We start from the raw sequence: 19814 nt of genomic DNA, 5'->3' as shown, positions 1-19814 counted from the left end.
AAACTACAAATTCTGTTTTGGTACCCTGAATTTGATTTTAATTGCCTCATTGAGAAAAATGTCTTTGTTTTCTCTTTTTTTTTTTTTTTTTTGTGTGTGTGTGTAAAAATGTTAGAAATTCTATGTTTGAAATAAAATTTACAGATGTAACCACATCAAAAAATAAATTTAATTTAAATGTTAATCACATTTAAATCAGAAAATTGTACAGCGTAAACTTAAACATGAAATTTTAATTAGCATTTTTTTTAATAGCAAACCATTTTAATTAGTGATATTGCTTTTTAGATGGTTACAGGAAATATTTTTAGATTTAAAACTCTTTACAATGTTTGCCTTTCCGAAACAAAAACAAGCAATTTCTAATGTGCATTATCTGTCGTTCATTTATTTATTTTCATTTTCTTACCTTTTTTTATCTCTTTATTTATTTTGAATCAATTAAATTCTAACACATGGAGGTGAGAATTCACATGCTGCAAACCAAAAAAAAAAAAAAAAAGAAATAAAAATTATTACAAAAAAAAAAAAAAAAAACTGTCTGCAGATTTAAATGGATATATTTTTGCTGAAATTAAAAAAGAATAAATTATTCCTTTGTTTTAACTGTAAAAGGCATGTGACAGCAAAGTTGCACTTTTTGAAGATTAGCCCATTAGTGACTGAAGTTTTTAATTAAACTAATGTTTTCTTTTTCGAATGAAAATGCTGAAAATTTTGTGTTTTAAATAAAGTTTATAGATACAATAACACCAAAAAGTAAATTGAACAACAGAGATCTATGTTGTTTACAACAACAACAAGATTACAACAATAAGATCATGCTATTGATCTGAAAACTTGCATGAAATAAATGAGTTTTCCTCATGCTAAATTGTTTTCAATTTTTAGTTTTTGCTTTGTCATAAAGATTCAAAATAAGTACAAGTCCTTTTTTGGTGCTCTGAATTGTTTTAATTTTGTTTCATTAAAAAAATGTCTACTATCTAACTACCTTTCATTCTAGTATTGTTTTGGTATAAAAATGTTGTTGAAAATTTTAAATAATAGATAGTGTACTTTCAAGAAATAAATATAAAATAATGGAGACATCTGTTTCTTATGCACATAAGAATGTTGAAAAAATATGTCAAAATACACCCCCCCCCCTCCTTAACTTCCCAATTTATTTCTGAATATTTCTATCTGCATCTAGTTTCAAATAAAAATGACCTCTGATTAATATAATTTCAGTTTTCAACTTTATACAAATTAATCTATTAACTAGGTGTGCCCACTAAACCATTAAAATATTCAGAGGTTCTTAATCTCTTTTTTTTTGGAGTGGGTTGGGGCGAGATAGGATCCCCGCAGTGTGGGGTGCCCCACGTCTTAAGGGGTCCAACGGCCTCTTAAATTAAAGAAAAAAATTGAAAAAACCTAGCACTAAGACTTATTTAACGTTACAAATATACACTGGAAACTATACATAATATACCACATTTCTCCTTGAAAATCTATACAGATGGAAGCAGGGGAGAAGATGGCGTTTCGGGCAGTGGAGTATTCATTCCTACTCCCTCTGGGGCCTTGGAATTTAAAATCAGAAACCCGAATTTCTGTTCAGTATTTAGATCAGAACTGATTGCTATCAGGAAGGGTCTGCAGTGTGCTGTTCAGCGGGAGGAGTGTTTCCAGGAAATCTGGATTTTGACTGACAGTCGTGCCTCAATTCAGCACCTCGCTAATTGGAGTAAAGTGGGCGACAAGACCAGCCTGGACATTCTGAGTCTACTACATACTCTTTCATCAGGACATACAATTCACTTTCAATGGATCCCCTCCCACGTTGGAGTTGAGGGTAATGAAAGGGCTGACTTTTTGGCTAGATCTGCTGCTGCGGAGGGTGAGAGCCCTTGTGGAGATCTTACTTTCAGTGAGATCTCCACAATTTCAAAAATGGAGCTCAATCGCCAATTTAAAACACCTCCCAGACACGCCTGGTATTTTGCAAAATGTCCTGGTGAGTCCTTTAGACTCAAGGGTAGACTCCTCCAGACAACATATTCGAGATTCCTGAGTGGCCACACAAATGCTCTTAGATTCTCTGGGAATATCAAGACTTTTCCGGAGTGTCACTGGTGCTCTGCTGGAGAGGTTTCACCTGAGCACATTCTATCTTGTTTGGGTTTTACGAAGGACGAGGTCCTTAGTGACCCATTGCTGTTCTTGGATTTTTTGCAGATATTTGGATTCATGGGGGTTGTTTAGCATTGCTAAACATGCCCGAGATAAGTCAAAAAAAAAAAAAAAAAAATATACACTGATGACCTCTGGGGAGGGGCTATACAGATTTTGTTGCAGGGAGGCCTAAAATGTATAGATCCTGGCCTGGATAGGATACCTTGTTTTAAGCTTCTACATATTTCTTTTATTACTCTTTCAAACTTTCCTTTGCATATACATGGGTGCCACACCCCTAACAGCACCCCCCCCCCCGTAGGTGGGCATCCTAGGCATATATTTCCTCTCGGAATTTTTAAGCTAATGCTAAACTTTGTTCCATTTAAATCAGAAAAGTGTATATTTTTCCTTTTATAGAAAAAAAATAAGTAATGCTTTTGATATCGATACAAGAAATATTTCTATGTTCAAAAATCTTTATAAAGCTTAATTTAATGTAGCAAAAACAAGCAGTTTTTATTCTTTCATTCATTTTGAATCAATTAAAATTGTAATATAATTTTCGTTGTCTCGGAATCTTTTGATTAATTTAAAATTGATCGTATTAAAAAGAATAAGGTTTAAGAAAAAAAATCTGCTCTTAATTTTGCTAACACAGGGCCATTTTTTCTTTTAATGTTTGAATCAAAATCGAGCGTTTCATTTATTGACTGCATGCATTTTCGAATCCGCGTGCTTTTACATCCTTCAGAACCCGTTTCAGCCACTCTTCCCGCTCCCGCTTGTGACTATTTTTTGTAACGAAACTCGAAAGCGAACAAGGAGCCAATCTTGCAGCTCGGCGGCAACCCTATCTTCGCCCTGTAACCGGTTGCGCTTTCCGAGCGTAGCTGTTGTCGCAACTCTGAAAACTACGTTTTCATATAGGGACTCTAGTTGATCATAGAACGCTGCGGTAAGTAACCAGTTACTTACTGGTTAACCGGTGAGGTTCGTCGAACGCACCCAAAATGCTTTGAAACAGTTAGCTTCGGCAATTTGGCAACATATTTCTCTTGATTACCGCACATTTTTAAATATGATGATGATGTTGATTTCGCGTTTTTAAGCGATATATATAATTCGTATGTTTTTCGCATGTATAATTTTATATCATATTTTGAAGCGTTTGGAAGTCTTAGGAATCCTTTTGCCTCATCCTCTAGTAATATTTGGAACGCATGCATTTGTTTCATAAGAAAATCCGTTACGCTAAGAGATTTATTAAGTTTGCTATTGCTAACGAAACGTATAGTATGTGTCTGCTTGTGATTACAAAAGAAGTGGACGTTTAACTCCCATATTGAACTGAGCTTAATTTCTTGATTGAATTCAAATAAATAGCACACTGACATTCTAAAAAGTCAGTTGTAATTGTAATGTATCAAACTTTTGAAATGATTTTTGTATGAGTACAAATGACCTGGATATGAGATGTAGGTATGTTTTCAGATATCTTATTTGAGTACATTTATGACATAATAACTAAGTTAGACGTTTTTCCACCTCCAGCTCAGTTAGTCCTATGCTGGGCTGATGAGTGCTAATAAGCACGAAACTGCAGTCCTCGGCTGGAATTGACTGAGCTGGCGGTGTATTTCATGTAAGTTAGACATGTTCATAAAAGATTTACTAGATAATTTACTGAACAACTTTCCGATGAAGTCTCTGGTCACTACTTCTCTATGTGTGGTAAATTCCTCATGATAATATAGAAACTCATTTTGACAAACACTTTAGTGTCTGTTATTCTATCACATAACTATTATTACGGGGGAGGGGGATAAAATTGCTAACTTTTTGTGTAATAACGTTTGCCATGGTTATGACACAATTTTTAAATTGACTTCACAACTTAGGTTTTAAGTATTTCCTTTTCTCCTTTGTGAATGGATTATAGGGGGACCCTGGGTAAAATGGGTATAGTTGCGTTTTTCTTGATTTTATTCTATTGGACAATAGTTTTGAAAAATAACAAATTATGATGAAAATGTTTACATAACTGGCAACATTTTGACTTGGGGGGGGGGGGGACCTAGCAACTCATTTATAAGGCTTAGCAACAGTTTTATTTTTCAGAACACAAAACAATGTGTTTATAGTGAGTGATAAACTTCTTTCTAGAAAAATTTACAGAAAGAGTTTCGGGAGTTTTTTATTTGGATTTTGATAGAAAAAGAATATTTCTAACAGAAAACTCGAAAAATAAGTAAATTTTAATATTTGCAAACATTTTATTATATTTTTAGTTGCAGGGCGTGAAATGAGTATAGCCAACATTTTCGAGTTTACGACATTGAATGCATAAAGATTGAAGATTAAAAAACTTAAATTGTCTTTGCGAGACAGTTGTTGATATTATTCATGTTTTAAACTAAAAGTATGCTTTTAAAAAGTTTTATAAATAAGTAGTCTGCATTTATTTGTTTTATTTATTATTTTGATTGCTATAACTCATGCAAATCAGTGCTTAAATGGATTATAGTTTTTGATTATTATCGATATAGTTCATGATTACTGTAGGTTAATTTATTACTAAGTTTACTATGTATATGGTTCATATAAAATATAGGTATTGATAGCTAATATGCTGTCTTTTTGTGCTTAAGTTGTGAAAATTAAGAAGTCTGAGGGGAAATTTTTTCATCTTCCCTAATAATGCAAAAATAAGAGGTCTGTAAATTAAGTAATGAGACTGATTTTTTTTTAAATTTTTTATTCGAAAAGAATTACAATTCTATATTGTCACCTTCAAAATAACTTCCTTCTGAAGCCACACAGCGTTGGAGACGTTTCGTCCACTCCTCATAGCAGTGCTGGAACTCCGATACTTTAATAACCTTTAGCTGGTCGGCTACAGCCATTTGAATGTTTTCAACTGTCCCAAAATGATTTCCCTTGAGGTGATTTTTCAACTTTGGGAAGAGAAAAAAGTCACAAGGACTCAAGTCAGGTGAATAAAGAGGCTGAGGAGCCACAGGAATGTTTTTACTGGCCAAAAACTCGTTTATTAAAATTGCTGTGTGACAAGGAGCATTATCGTGATGCAACACCCACTTGTTCTTGATGTTTGGTCTCACACGAATGACCCTTTTTCGAAGTCTTTTAAGAACCTCTCGCTATAGAAACTCTTTGTGGACGATTCTGTGAATATCAAAAAAAAAAAAAAAAAAAAACAAATCAGCATGCATTTGATCTTTGACTTCGCCATCCTTGCCTTTTTTGGCCTCGGAGAGGTTGAAGTGTGCCACTCCATGCTCTGGTGCTTGGTTTCTGGGTCGTAACTCAAAGACCCAAGACTCGTCACCAGTAATGTCATGTTCCAGAAAATGGGGGTCGTTTTCAATTGAATTCAAAAAGGCAAGGCACCTTTCCTTCTTGATGTTCTTCTGGTCTTGCAAAAGGTTTTTTGAAACCATTTTTGCGCAAATTTTTCTCATTCCCAATTCATTGGTCAAAATTTGTTGAACGGTGGTGTGAGTCAAATTTAACTCTTCCCCGATCATTCAGACTGTCAACCGACGATCTGAACGCACAAGATCCTGGATTCTGTCGGCATTTTCATCGGTTCTTGAAGATGAAGGCCTTCCGCTTCGTGGTTCATCCTCAATCGACTCTCTTCCTTCCTAAAATGCCTTAAACCACCGAAAAACCTGGGCTCTTGACAAAACACTATCTCCGTAGGCCTGCTGAAGTTTAAGAAGAGTTTCCGTTGCACTGTGCCCAAGTCTGAAGCAAAACCTGATAGCACACCATTGCTCGAAATTGAAGTCATTCATTTTTAGAACACAATAGAAAAAACTGTTTCAAAAAAAACAATCGCTATGCACAACCAAATGACTCGAGCAAGGTCAAACTCGTACGAAGGTGGATAACATGTTCCTCTGCCGCCCCACCAAGCCCCGCGCTTCCAGTGTTGCCAGATCAAACGCAACGTTGCCAGTCTCATTACATAATTTACAGACCTCGTAGGGTTAGAAGAACTGATCATCAAAAAAACTAAGTCAGCCAATCCTCAATAATAGTGGACATTATGCCTTTAATTGCAGTGAAATTACAGAGTATATTGTTCAATAGATTTTTATCCTTATATTAATATCTTATTGTGAAAAATAATAAATTCATTTTTTCACTCTGAAATTAATTTAAAATAATACTACCCATTTCACCCGACCACATGGGGTGGAATGGGTGTAAAAAGACTGAAATGATAGCTTTTTCACTAAACAATAAAATTATTTCAGTAACAAGCAATTTTCACCCGTCATACCTTGACGGGCGACTTTCTAACATTCAGATATTGCCATTCAGATAATGCCATAAAAATATCTGTCAAATGAAGCAAACTTAATTGATGTTAGAAACAATTTTCTGCATTTAACTTAAACATAAATTTCTCTTCCTCGACATCTCACGTGTAGTAAATGTACCGTAAATGGAATAATTTAAACAGAAGAAACATTTCATTTAAATGTGCTAAATACAAACACTTTAATGTAACTTAAACACTAACAATTTAATTTTATTTGAACACTTATTTTAATTTATTAAAATTTAAGCATTAATATTTGATTTTTTTCTAAAATTCAAACATTTATTAAACTTTAAACCTAAATCTTCATTTATTGAAATTTAAACATTAATCTTCATTTATTAAAATTCAAACACGGATCTTCTATTATTGAAATTCAAGCACTAAAGACTGCTTCACAGCGTTTTCGAACGCAACAAAACTGAAAGGTGGATCAAATCTAGTAGGATCGATTCATTAAAGTCGAGTTTTCACTAATGGACTCTTAAAGCGTTTGTTTTTCTGAGGCTTTTATTTTCACGATTTTTGTGAGGCCATTGCAATCGCGAAAATTTAAGCCTCCCAAAATATATTTTTTTTCAACTGTCGGTTGTCATGTTAGAAAAGCCGCGAAATTTTCAGTTTACGAAACCATCGATATCTTCTCTTCCTTTTCTCGAAAATTACGGCTTGCAAAAATAAGTGCTTTTACAGTAATCAAAAACTGGAGGTTGATAGTCATTGTAAATAGTCAAACCAGACTTTTTTTTTGTCCTATTACGGTGCTGGTTCACAATCTCTACCATCATTAAGAGTAACATTCATCCAGAACTTCTGTATTTTAAATTGCTTGACTGTTACTTTAACGTTGTTATTGTATTCATTTGCATAAAGCCGAAGAAAAATTCTAAGGCAATTATTCCATGGGTGACTAACATTTGTATCCAAAGCATAACGGTAAGCTTTTTGTCAAATTCCACACAAAATATACATTATTTAAAAAATCTTTTCTTCTGATTTATTATTCCTTTTAAGCTGAATTTAATGGTATAGCTGATTGTTAAAAATATCTTTTGATTGATTTTTAAAACATAATTAAAAACTCTGTAACCAACTGACAGGTAGATTGCTTCAATGTCCGTCAGCTACCACGTTTTTTGCTATCTTTTAAAAGCATTCGTATTGTGACATACGTTTGATGCCTGTTACGAAAATTTAATCATAGACAGTACCTGACATTTTCTTTTTGGAATGTTGTTTTCTCTGCCGAAGGGATTAATTAACCACAAAAACTGATTTACAGTGAAGTGGAATTTCTTATGACTGGCAAAAGAGAATTAATACTTGAAAATCACTTGTAAAATTCTGTAGATATATTTTAACATTCTGACTACCGTTAATTTGCATTTGGAGATATATTTTTACTCCTATTCGTGTAATTATCCTCGATTAACGGTCTGTTATAGGACCAAAACATTGACGTACCTACAAAAATGGTTAAACAAGAAAGGAAAAAAATAGAAAAAATAGTTTTTCAAGCAAAAAATGTGTATTATTGTATGTTTTTCTTACAAATTTGCATACACATTTTGACAAATTTTATGTCGAATTTTAAATAAATTATCACATTGCTTTTTTGGTACCCAAAAGTATTCAAAATATAAAAGTTCCAAGGTGTTCAGGTTTTAATTTTACCATTATAAAATTATTAATATCTATACTAAGTAATTTAGTTGTAATATTTTTTAACCAATTTAAATCCCTTAAAATACTTCTTAAGTTTAGGGTATCCGAATACCTTTGGAGTGCTTTTTAAAATTTTTTACTAATCATGAAATTTTTTTTGTAATATTTGTTAGAATGTGATTAAAAACTTACAATAACACAGAAAAAAAAATTAAATTTCAAATTATTTTTTTTGTATACTGCGAGAAAAGGTAAAAAAACAGTAAAAATAAGCACTTTTGCTAAACGTCACAACTCAATTTTAACTCAATATTAGAGCAGCCATTTTGGATCGGATTTTTCATTGTTGTGCTGCTAGGGTTACCACAGCAAAGTTACGCCAAATTTGCTGAAAATAATGTTTTATTTAATAAACAATTCACGTGCCGCTAATAATCGCTTGCAGTGAACAACCACCAAACGCGATAACTTGCCAGAAAGGACAACCACTCAAACACGGGCTCTGATCCGAAATAGCTAATCTTAAGCTGATGTGTCGGCTTGTATATATTGGGCCTTACTCAATATATTTTTTTTTTGCAAATTTTTTTAGCATTATTAAATTCCTTCCCTGGGAATGTGCTACTCTCATGCTTGTAGTTAAGGTATTTTAAAAAATGTGCAGGGTACAGCACAACGAAAGCTAAAATCACTAAAAATCTGTTACAAATCCTATGCTTTAGCAACAATAATAAAAATCAGCTACTATGAGTGTAGTACAATCCCTTTATCGCATATTGCAAAGCATATATGGACTTTGATACATAATTTTTAGTGTTATGAGGTTTTGCGTTAACATAAAATACTAAAAATTAGATTTTGAGAAAATGCTTAAAACATGTTTTGAATTCATGTCCTACCCATAACTAATGCATCTAGAGCTATGAGTGTATTTCAGTCCCTGTATTACACAATGCAAAGCATATGAACAAAATTTTATGGATATTGATGTATAATTTTTAATATTATGAGGTTTTGCGTTAACATAAAAATTTGATTTCAAGAACGAGCTTAAAACATGATTTGACTTCCTGTCTTACCCTAAAGTAATATATCTAGAGTTATGAGTGTAATTCAGTCCCTTTATTACACACTAGCAGTACCCGCACAGCGATGCCTGTGCTAAAAATTAACGCCCCCTCTGATGTGAAATGATAATTTTTCTTTGTATAAAATGCATACACACCTTTTCAAAAAAAAAAAGCTATTTAAGTTTCTTTGGAATTTAAAACTTTTTGTCAAATTATTAAATTAAATTTACAGTTGCTTTAAAACTCTATTTAGCGAGTGAAGCAGTAAATTTACAGTTGCTTTAAAACAAGCAGGGCTCATAGTCCTCCTATATTTCCTATATTTTCACAATTTGTTTGATATTCTCCTATATTTCCTATATTTTCTCACTAACTCCTATATTTTCTTTGTTGGATGTTAAATGCTACCCAAAAATGCAGAAACCTTTAATCTATTTTTTTTCTTTCTCCTCTGCACTTTGCACCCTTACATCTTTAAGGTTGGCATATGTTTTACCCTTCTATTTGATTATTTTTATGATACATACAAAATATAGATGGCTTCACTTGACACTTTTAACTTGTTTTCAATTATTTCTTTTTCTTTTAATGAGTTAACTTTGTAAGTTTAATAGTATAACGTGTTAACTTTAAGTGTGCTGCTGTAAAGATTTTGAAAGCTTTTGATTTTGTCACATATAATCTTACATGTAGTTCAAATGACCGATTGTAGCTCAAACGATTGTCTTTTTAAAATGCCGTGTACACATTTTGGTACCAATTCAACTTTGAGTACTTCAAATGTTTCAAAGCTTGTAGCTCACTGAAAAATGTAACTATCTCGATGAAATAAGTGTCATTTTGTAGGATTTCGTCTGCTTTTTTCAAATCTGTAACCATAGGAAACATTCCTATATTTTTGCATTTTGTGTGTAGATTTTCCCAAAATTTTAGAAATCGGTCTTCATCTCAGAAATTTGTTTTTTTGGCTCATTTTTTCCATCTACTCTGTTACGGTTACAAATTGCAAAGGATAATGGATAGTTCTATGCTCCACTTGGGCTCTTTTAACACCCCTTTCGTTTGGCAGATTAGGTCAAATTCAAACTTGATACATCTGTATATACATATAGATACACACATTAACTGTAAGATATGGATAATATCATTAGAGTGAGCGACAGGTAATTGAATCGGCCACTTTAATTAATCAGTTCCTCAAAAACGAAATCCTGTTTTAACATTAAAAAATTGCAGAATATTTGAATCAAACATACCGCTTAAATGAATCAAGCTTATGAGACTGACCATTTTTCTCTCTCTCCGACGAATGTGATGCATTAGAACAGTCTTTTTTATTTGATTTTGTTAAGTAAAATAAGTTTTTTTTTAATACTGAAACAAATGGGAGGTAGAATGTTGCACCCTTTTTGTAACGATTGTCTCGAGACAATGGAGTCGACGGGACTTTTCATCGTTACTGTTAGCATTGAAATGATGAGGTACCAATACCAAGGACTATGGGTAGATTGATGACATTGAAAAAAGAATGTCTACATTAATTATTACCTAGTTTTAGCAATCAATAAGAGATGCCTTTTTCGAAGCATGTGAGTTAAAATCTAAATTTTGTAATTGTTTTTTCATACTGTTTTGTGATTAAATTCTTAAAATAATCAGAGAATGGATATTTTGGGTGCGAGGTATACTTCTAATGATTTTTTGTTTGACCAAAAATTTAATTAAGTTCTCTGAAATTGTATGTAGAATTCCATGTTTAAAAGAAAAAGAAAAACACGCACGCACAATTTTTCTCAATTGAATTAAAATTGTCTTAAACATGATTCATTTTAGCAACGGTAGGTACAAAAATTCATATGCTCTCACATCTGTGACTCGTGCAAAATAGAATCATATTGATTAGAGACGTACCGAGTACTCGGTAACTACTCGGTACTCGGCCTACTCGGCCAATTTGCCGAGTACTCGGTACTCGGCCAAATTCTGATCAGATACTCGGCCAATACCGAGTAGTTGCAAAAAATTGAATATTGTCCAAGACAGATACTAAAATTTATAAAAAAAGAGCAAGCATTATATTCTGCAATCATTTACAGTTAAAATTTATAAGTCAAATTTAAATTTTGAGAATAATGAAGTTTGTGGAATAAATCTTTATTTTAATGTCCCCAAAGTTAATAAAACTTATTTATTAAAAATTATGCAAAAAAGGTATGTATAGAAAATATGGAATTTTTATATTAAAAATTGATTTTTGCTACAAACAAAAATTAGTTATAAAAATATAAATTACCTTTGCTTAAAAAATAAAATGAAATAAAACAACGTTAAAAGCACACTGCAGGAACACTGCAGACACGTGTTTTGGCATTACAAGGAATTTCTTTTTCAATGCACAAAATGGGAGCTCGTGGATTTAAAGGCATCCGACAAAAGTCGGATTTTTTTGTCGTATGTCTTTACATTCTTTAGCTCACATGTTATGCACTGAAAAAAATGTTCCTTGTAACGAGGGATCAGAAACGCGTGTCTGCAGTGTTCCTGCACATTTGTTTTATCTGCTTTTAAAAATTATTTATGTTTGGCGGATTAGAACTATAATTGATTGGTATACAGTGAAACCCCTCCTAACGGGCACCCCTCTTATGCGGACAGTTTTTAATTCCCCAGTTCCAATGCAAATAACATTATTAAACCCCTGTCCTGCGGACACCTCTCTATTGTGGACAAAAAAAAATTGTTCTGTTAGTGTCTGCATTAGAGGGATTTCACTGTAATTTGTTTTAATTCCAACTTGATTAATCATACCTTTTATTTATTTAGTTTGAATTTTAAAAATAATTTTTTGTAAAATTTTTGACACAAACAAAATTGTTTATATAATGCGTAATTAAATTTCAGCAGGAATTTAGTTTTAAAAACTATTATATGGACAAGGAGGTTTATACTACTATTCCAATAAGTTCAAAATTCATCACATGTGTGTCGGTGGTTCTTCTTAAAACATAATTGGTACTTGGTAACTCGGCCGAGTAGTGAAAGGCCGAGTACTCGGTAACTCGGTACTCGGCCGAGTAGTGAAAGGCCGAGTACTCGGTACTCGGCTACTCGGCCAAAGTGCTACTCGGTACGTCTCTAATATTGATACTGGCGCTCTCTTTTTTTTTATAGTGTTCCAAACATATTAGATGCTATACTTTTTCGAAATTCCTATATATTTTTCTACAAAACTCCTATATTTTTCCTTTTAAACTCCTATATTTTTCCTTTTAAACTCCTATATATTTTTTCCCACTTGCTATGAGCCCTGATTTAGCGAGTGAAGCAGTTTTTATTGCAATTTAAAATATTTCGCCAAATAAAACATCAAATAATATCTTTCATATGTAAAAATAATTCTGCAACTCTATTGTTTATCGCAAAACTTGCCCAGCAACCACGCTATCATAATCGATTTGTCTAACGAAAAAAAAACATTCTGTGGAACATTCAGAAATCATCCTCAGAAAAAAGAAATGTGGTACATTTTACTCGGATAAAAACAAATCAAAAGTTTCTTTTCTTTTAAAACAAATCTACAAAACAATGAATTACATTTACAGTTGCTTTAAAACAATAATCCTAGACTGAACTGCTCAGCACCTAACGCGCCAAGTGACCACGCTATCGGAATCCAGCATTTTTGCGAGTGAAGCAGATGTTTTTTCTTTAGCAATAATAAATGTTTCGCCAAACAAATAAAAAAGTATAAAATCACATTAACAGTAGCTTTCAAATCTTTATATATTAAGAGCTGCATTGCACGGCTTTGCCCGATCTACCTTGATAATAAAAATTGTGTCAAGTGACTTATATTCAACAATCAGGCTTAAGTAAAAGGAAAAAAAAAACACCATGCAAAATTAGCCTTCCAAACAATGACGACAGATATTAAAATACTTTTAAGAAATTAAAATGCAAAAGATGGATTTTAAAAGCGGAATGGAAACATGAAATAAAATAAGTTTGAGAAGTTAAATGCAAAATAAGGAAATAAACAATGGATTCAAAAAGCATAACCATGGAAACACAAAAATAAATTGATTGACACAACTTGAATCAAAAGACATATTTCGAAATTGATTTTAAAACGGTTGTAACTTTTTTCCTTTGAAGATAGAAACTAATTTGTTCGACCATAGGTCGAGAGAGATCTGGAGTAAAAAATGTGGATTTTTCCAATGGTGTCAAAAAGAAAACTGTGGGACAATTCCTTCACTTTTTTTTGATAGATTTATTGAAGAAAGTAATGCCTAAATTTCAGCTAAGCCTAAAAATGTTCCAGCTAAAAACGCAAATTACTCCCGCCGTAATTAAGTTAGAGCATTGAAACAAATTTTTTAGAACGTGGAAAATTCTACCCTTTTTTTAATGATACATAATATTAATGTGTGCAAGTAATTTTTCACCGCTTTAATAGGCAATTTACGTGAAATTTGGACCTAAATTGTAATAAAAAAGAACTATTTATCGGATTTTTTTCGAATCATAGCCTATGTTACCCAGTAAGAAGGCACCTTTCATATAGGCCCTGTTTATGCACACTCTGGCTTCACCCCGGGTTGAAGCGGAAGGTGGATAAAAGGGGGATTGCAGCCGGGTTGATGGGAAGAGCCATTTTTGTCAAATCGTGGATTCTCCTTTAAGTTTCCTTACGCTTTCGTTTCGGCGCCAATGCTGCAGTTGGATTTTTCCATAATTAGAAGAAATTAGTTTTGAAACAAAATCACCAACGCAAAAAGAACACGCACAACAATACCAAAATAAATACACACAAGGAGGAGACACATGACCACACAATGCACTGTGGGAAAAATCCGTCAATAATCCTTCAATGTAGGTGGAGGGAATTCCCTCCTGTATTGAACGCGGCTTGAAGCCGCGTTGGATGCATAAAACGGCCTTATTCCACGAATCCGGGTTGACGCCGGGTTAAATCCAGCTGCATAAACAAGGCCTTGGTGAAGGAATTTTTCAAATAGGTGCAGTGGTTCCGGAGATTACCTCGAATATATAAACACACAAAAATCCGCCATCTCTCTTTATAATATTAGTATAGATAATAACTACGGATATGTGAAGTGCATTGTTGAAATGTAAAAACTCAGTCATGGTTTTTTAATTGTTGGATATCAGATTTGAATAGTTTGATAATCATTTCAAAAATACCTGTTTTTAAACTCATTCCACCCCACCTGACCCTATGCAGTTTTCCTGCTAATTTGTGCCCTATACTTCGTTTTAACTTCTTTTATTATTGCATATATCAGCAAGATGTTATTTTATTGGGATGCCTTACGTTTCTGTTTTTGACAATGTAATGTTGATTCTGGATAATAATGTGCATTCTTTTGTTTCTTATTCTTGAACCAATTGTTTGAAACCAATCCTACAAATTCCCCTAAATAAGCTAGAATTTATTTACATACACACACACATCAAAAATTACAATTTCATTTGTTACTGCAACATTGAAGTTACTCTATTTTTTCTTGGAACCAGTATTAATTTCATTGTTGCCATATTGACTTTATGTGCTATGCGATATCGTTTTGTGAACAGCAACTGTTTGCAGGGTTGCCACGCACCTAGAAAATATGGAAAACCTGGAATTGTTAGGGAAAGTCACAAATTATTGACATTTCTGGAAATGTCAGGGAATTATTTCTCAATTTTTTGCATCTGATGGGTAAAACTGTTGCATAAAAACGTAGAAGTGTGGTAAATGTCGCATTCCAGTTAGGCGAATTTTCCTGATATTTGAGAGGAAGAAAATTCAAGCTCATTTTTAAGTACTAATTGTAATAAGGCTGCCAAATATGTATATATATACAAGAATTATAAAGCTCTGATTTGTATAATTACATTTTATTTTGCTTCTTTTGAAAAAAAAAAAAAAATCAAGCCATGCTTAGCTATATTCTAGTATTTTCCACAAAGTAGTGTCTGGTGGGGGAAAGTGGTCAATGGGGTAAAGTGGTCATTTGTGAAATAAATGGCTATAGGTTGGAAATAAATGTTCAAATAAATGTGAAAATTTTATTATGGAGTAGGGCAGTTAGAAACTATATTTTGAATACAAAATTTTACAACTGTCAAAATTTTATTTGGTGCAAAAAAAATATTTTGTGTGAATATGAAAAGTTTTTAAATTTAAACACCTCTTTTAACTTCCTTGGGAAATTTTGTTTGTTAGAATTATGAACAGATTGACTGCATAAGAAGCTTCCTACATGTCTCAAGGACTCTTACTCATTAGCAGTTAGCTGAATCTCTTTTAGATAATTTTTTAGAACAATTTAAGTAAGATGGGGTAAAGTGGTCATAATATTAGGCTTAACAAATATTGTTCTAATGCCACTTAATCGTTAAGTATAAGGCAGATATAAATTAAATTGTAATTTCACTTAATATGTATTTACAGTAAACAGGGTTAAATTTACAAGTATATGCATATGCATATGCATATACTCGTGTAGGGACGTATATAGACGTATTCACATAAATGCACCAATAAATATGTATATGAGTATCTTTAAATATTTTTAATCTATAGAGATATACATTCGACTATACACGTATATACTCGCATATGTATAAACACTTATATACTCAGGTAGACACGAATATAAGCATACGTACTCGAGTAGACACTTACATACAAGCATATGATATACAAGTAAACAGGGTGAGTTTAAAATTTTGAGCAAATTATTAAAATATGTTAAAGGGGAGGATAAGAAGCAACAATCACATAAGAAACATATGGTCACAAACACAATGCTGACGCACTACATGCACACAAATCCAGAAACTAATGGATGCAAAACAGGTCACAAATTTATATATTACACAAAGAAAATTTAACACAACATTTTAGGTCTCAAGAAAGTTTTAAAGCGATTGATGAAATTTGCAGCCTGCAACTGTAATACTCGTACATGTGCGTCGCAATCACAAAGCACTCTCTGTTGCAATAACGACACTTTTGAAAAAGTTTCATCTTTCGCTGCGCCTTTGTTGCGATGCTTGTATCAGAGCAGGGGTCTGGCCAGAGGATATTTGGGTCCGTTAACGGACCCTTCACAAAAATCCGATCAACCAAAACGGACCTTTCACAAAATCCCGATCAAACAAAACGGACCTTTCACAAAATCCCGATCAAACAAAACGGACTCTTCACAAAATTCCGATAAACAAGATCGGATCTGTCACAAATTGTTTATTGAAAGAGCAAATCTGAAAGCAAAATAACGCATATTTCTGTGTATAAACCAATAATTTTTGGAACCTTTTTGAAGTCAAATTAGAGGAATTAGCTAATACAAAATCGGCTAATTTTGAAAAAAAAAAATCGGCACTCTTGCGATGCTCCTGCAAGCGATAAATAATTGCTACTGCCAAATAAATATAATGGTTGTTTGTTTTATCACAGCTAATTAGCGGCGGTGTTGTAAACTTTTCTGAAAAGGCATTGGTAAGCACTTTTCTCCGCTCATGATTTAATAAACAATAATAATATATATCTGCGAAATGAACTTAGAACTGCAAAGGAATAGTAAGGATGAGGAAAAAATATGATCGCTTCAGATAGGGTTACCAACTTCAAAATTATCACCACTTAGCGTCTGGCGTTGAACCTTTATAATGACTTGATTAGGAAATATTCTCATCATTTTGCCTGCTTGTCAATATTTGCGTTTTTACGTTGCGGTGCGATGTTTAATTGTTATTTTGGGAGAAAATTATATGGGTTTTGATTTTTCGATGCTAACAAGGATGATTAACTTTATATAAACTCTTTTAATTACCGTTTTTTTTTCTTTAGATGTCTACATTTTGAAAAATGCAATCTTTTAACATCCGATATGAAAATCATATTTTGTTCTTTTTTCAAGCTAACTTCGCTTTATTAGCATTCAAATAAATGAAAAGTCTCTTTATTTCTGTTAGAACTCTCATTTCAAGTTTTTAAAGCAAAATTCCATTTTCTGTTATGAGTCAAAAATTAAAATGCTGGTTTATTTTATTTTATTTTTTAGGTAAACTGTGTCCACAGATATTAATGATATGTTTATCATAGGACTCTAAAATGCAATTTTAAAATAATTTTATCAAAAACATTTCTTTTACAAGCCGTTTTTATACTTTTGATGCCTTCACTTTGAGAATTGCGATCTCTTTGCATCCGCTATGGGAATCCGATTTTACGAAATTTTGATGATTATTACGCTTTGTTAAGAGGTAAACAATTGAAATATCTTTTTATTTTTGTTAAAATCACGGAATTTATAAGTTTTAAACAAAATTCTTTGCTTTTTAAGAATGTCTTGGGTCAAAAAGTTGAATGCTGAACCCTATTCTGAATTTTATTTTATTTATTCATATTTTTGTTACAATTATTTTAAGTACTGTACAGAAATATATCTAGTATAATTTAACATAATGAATGTAGAATGGTAGATAAATATTGATACTTGAAGCAGCGATGCCCCCCCCCCCCCCCGCCCCCGCCAAATATCAGAAAAAAAATCCAGAATGATTTTATCAACGTAGAAGAGGAAAACCCTCAACTTTAAGTTCAATTGATGCCGTTTGTGCCATCTCTAAATTCTAAAATTTTGTTTTGACAAAAAAAAAAATTTTTTTGACAAATTTTTTTTTTTTTTTTCGAAATTTTTTGATTTTTTACAAAAAACGGACCCTGTAAAAAATCCTGGACAGACCCCTGCAGAGCTACTACAGACCGTAACTTTTAACAACTGCTCTAAATATTTCTTTAAAACGTAAATGTTGAATAAAATCATCTTTGTGTAACAAAATTGCGATTTATTTGCATACATCAGTTTCTGGCTTTGTGTGCATGTAGCGCGTCAGTGAACGTAAATTTCTTATAGTTCTTTGCTTCTTATCCTTCCTTTTCACACTCCTTAGATTTTTGCTCAAGAACTTTTGCTCATTCTGCAGGCACACATGTATATAAGCTTATATACTCGTGTATACATACATGTACTGGTGTATACACATAAATGTATGTATATACGTCTATACAGGTATATAATCGTGTTTGCACGAACATACGTATATACTCGTGCTTCACAATATATATATATATATATATATATATGTGAGTAGGGACGTGCAAACACGCACTAGATGTATCCACCAATTAACTCGTGTATACTCGTATATGTGTGTATGTACACTTATAGATGCGTGTATATGTCTACTGTACACGTATATACTCAGATATGCACGTATGTACTCGAGATACAAGTGCATACACACATGATATTCGTTTATACGCGTATATACCCGTACCTATACGTGACACGTATATACACGTGACACAAATATACTCGTGTAGACACGCATACACTCCTGTAGGTAATCATACTTATATACTCGTGAAAACAAGTATATACTTAAGTAGGCACGTGCATGCATGTATCTGATGCATACATGTATCTACTCATATATGAACGTGTTTACTAATATTTACACGACACGTATATACTCGTGTATACACACAAATGCTTGTGCATATACTTGTAACTATAAAAATAACCGAAATATACAAATACTAGGGTTGTTTATAATGGTTTTGCATCTATTTTTCACTATGACCACTTTACCCCACGCTATGACCACTTTCCCCCACCCCATGGGGTAAAGTGGTCATAAATACAAAGGGAAAAGAAAGTGTTACAAAACTACTTAAATCAATATTTATTTTCCTAAAACTCAATGTACTGTGTTCTTTAATAATGCAATGCAAAATAAAAACAAAAAAAGTTTAAATGTTTAAAGAATTTATTGTATCTATTATTCACGTAAGTTGAAAACCTGCGATTTTATGACCACTTTAACCCACCAGACCCTACAGTGTGGTCTTACTAGTATTTTAATAGCCTTCATTCTACTTTTTTCTCATGAAATGAATGATCAAAAAAATTCAAAGTCTCAAAATTTTAGCTTTTATAGGTTAAAGCTTGTTCTTAAGGAAACATGCCAACATTGAAAGTGACTTTGCCGAAACTTTCTTAGTATGTTTGAGATTTCAGCCCTTATGCATCCTTCAAACTTTTCCATTATTTCAATGGTTAAAAGTTATTTTAACAGGGTGGCAACAGAGCAGGGAGATCAGGGAAAAGTCAGGGAAAATTGATTTAATGAAGAAAATTTTTTTTTTTTTTTTTTTGCTTTACAAAATTAAGTACTCCAATTCCCTACGCATTTTCTGCCAATTATCTGTTTAAAAAAAGTAATATTAACGAGGTGCGATTATATACTGCCGCATATTTGTGCATCTTTTTCCCTCTTCCATCTTTTTTCCTCATCATACAATACGTCAAAGTATTGAATCTTGCTTATTAACCACAGGATGAACTTCCTAAGATTGCTTCTGTCTCTGTTAGGTTGTTTATTTTACCTAGCTTGAAATTTCCTGTTACGCTTTCAATGCTACGTAAAATAAACAACCATACAGATAAAGAGGAAGCCTTCATTAATGTCTTAGCTCTTTT

The sequence above is a fragment of the Uloborus diversus genome, chromosome 1 (assembly GCF_026930045.1).
Source record: "Uloborus diversus isolate 005 chromosome 1, Udiv.v.3.1, whole genome shotgun sequence".
NCBI lineage: Eukaryota > Metazoa > Arthropoda > Arachnida > Araneae > Uloboridae > Uloborus > Uloborus diversus.
This window is presented reverse-complemented; position numbering follows the sequence as displayed.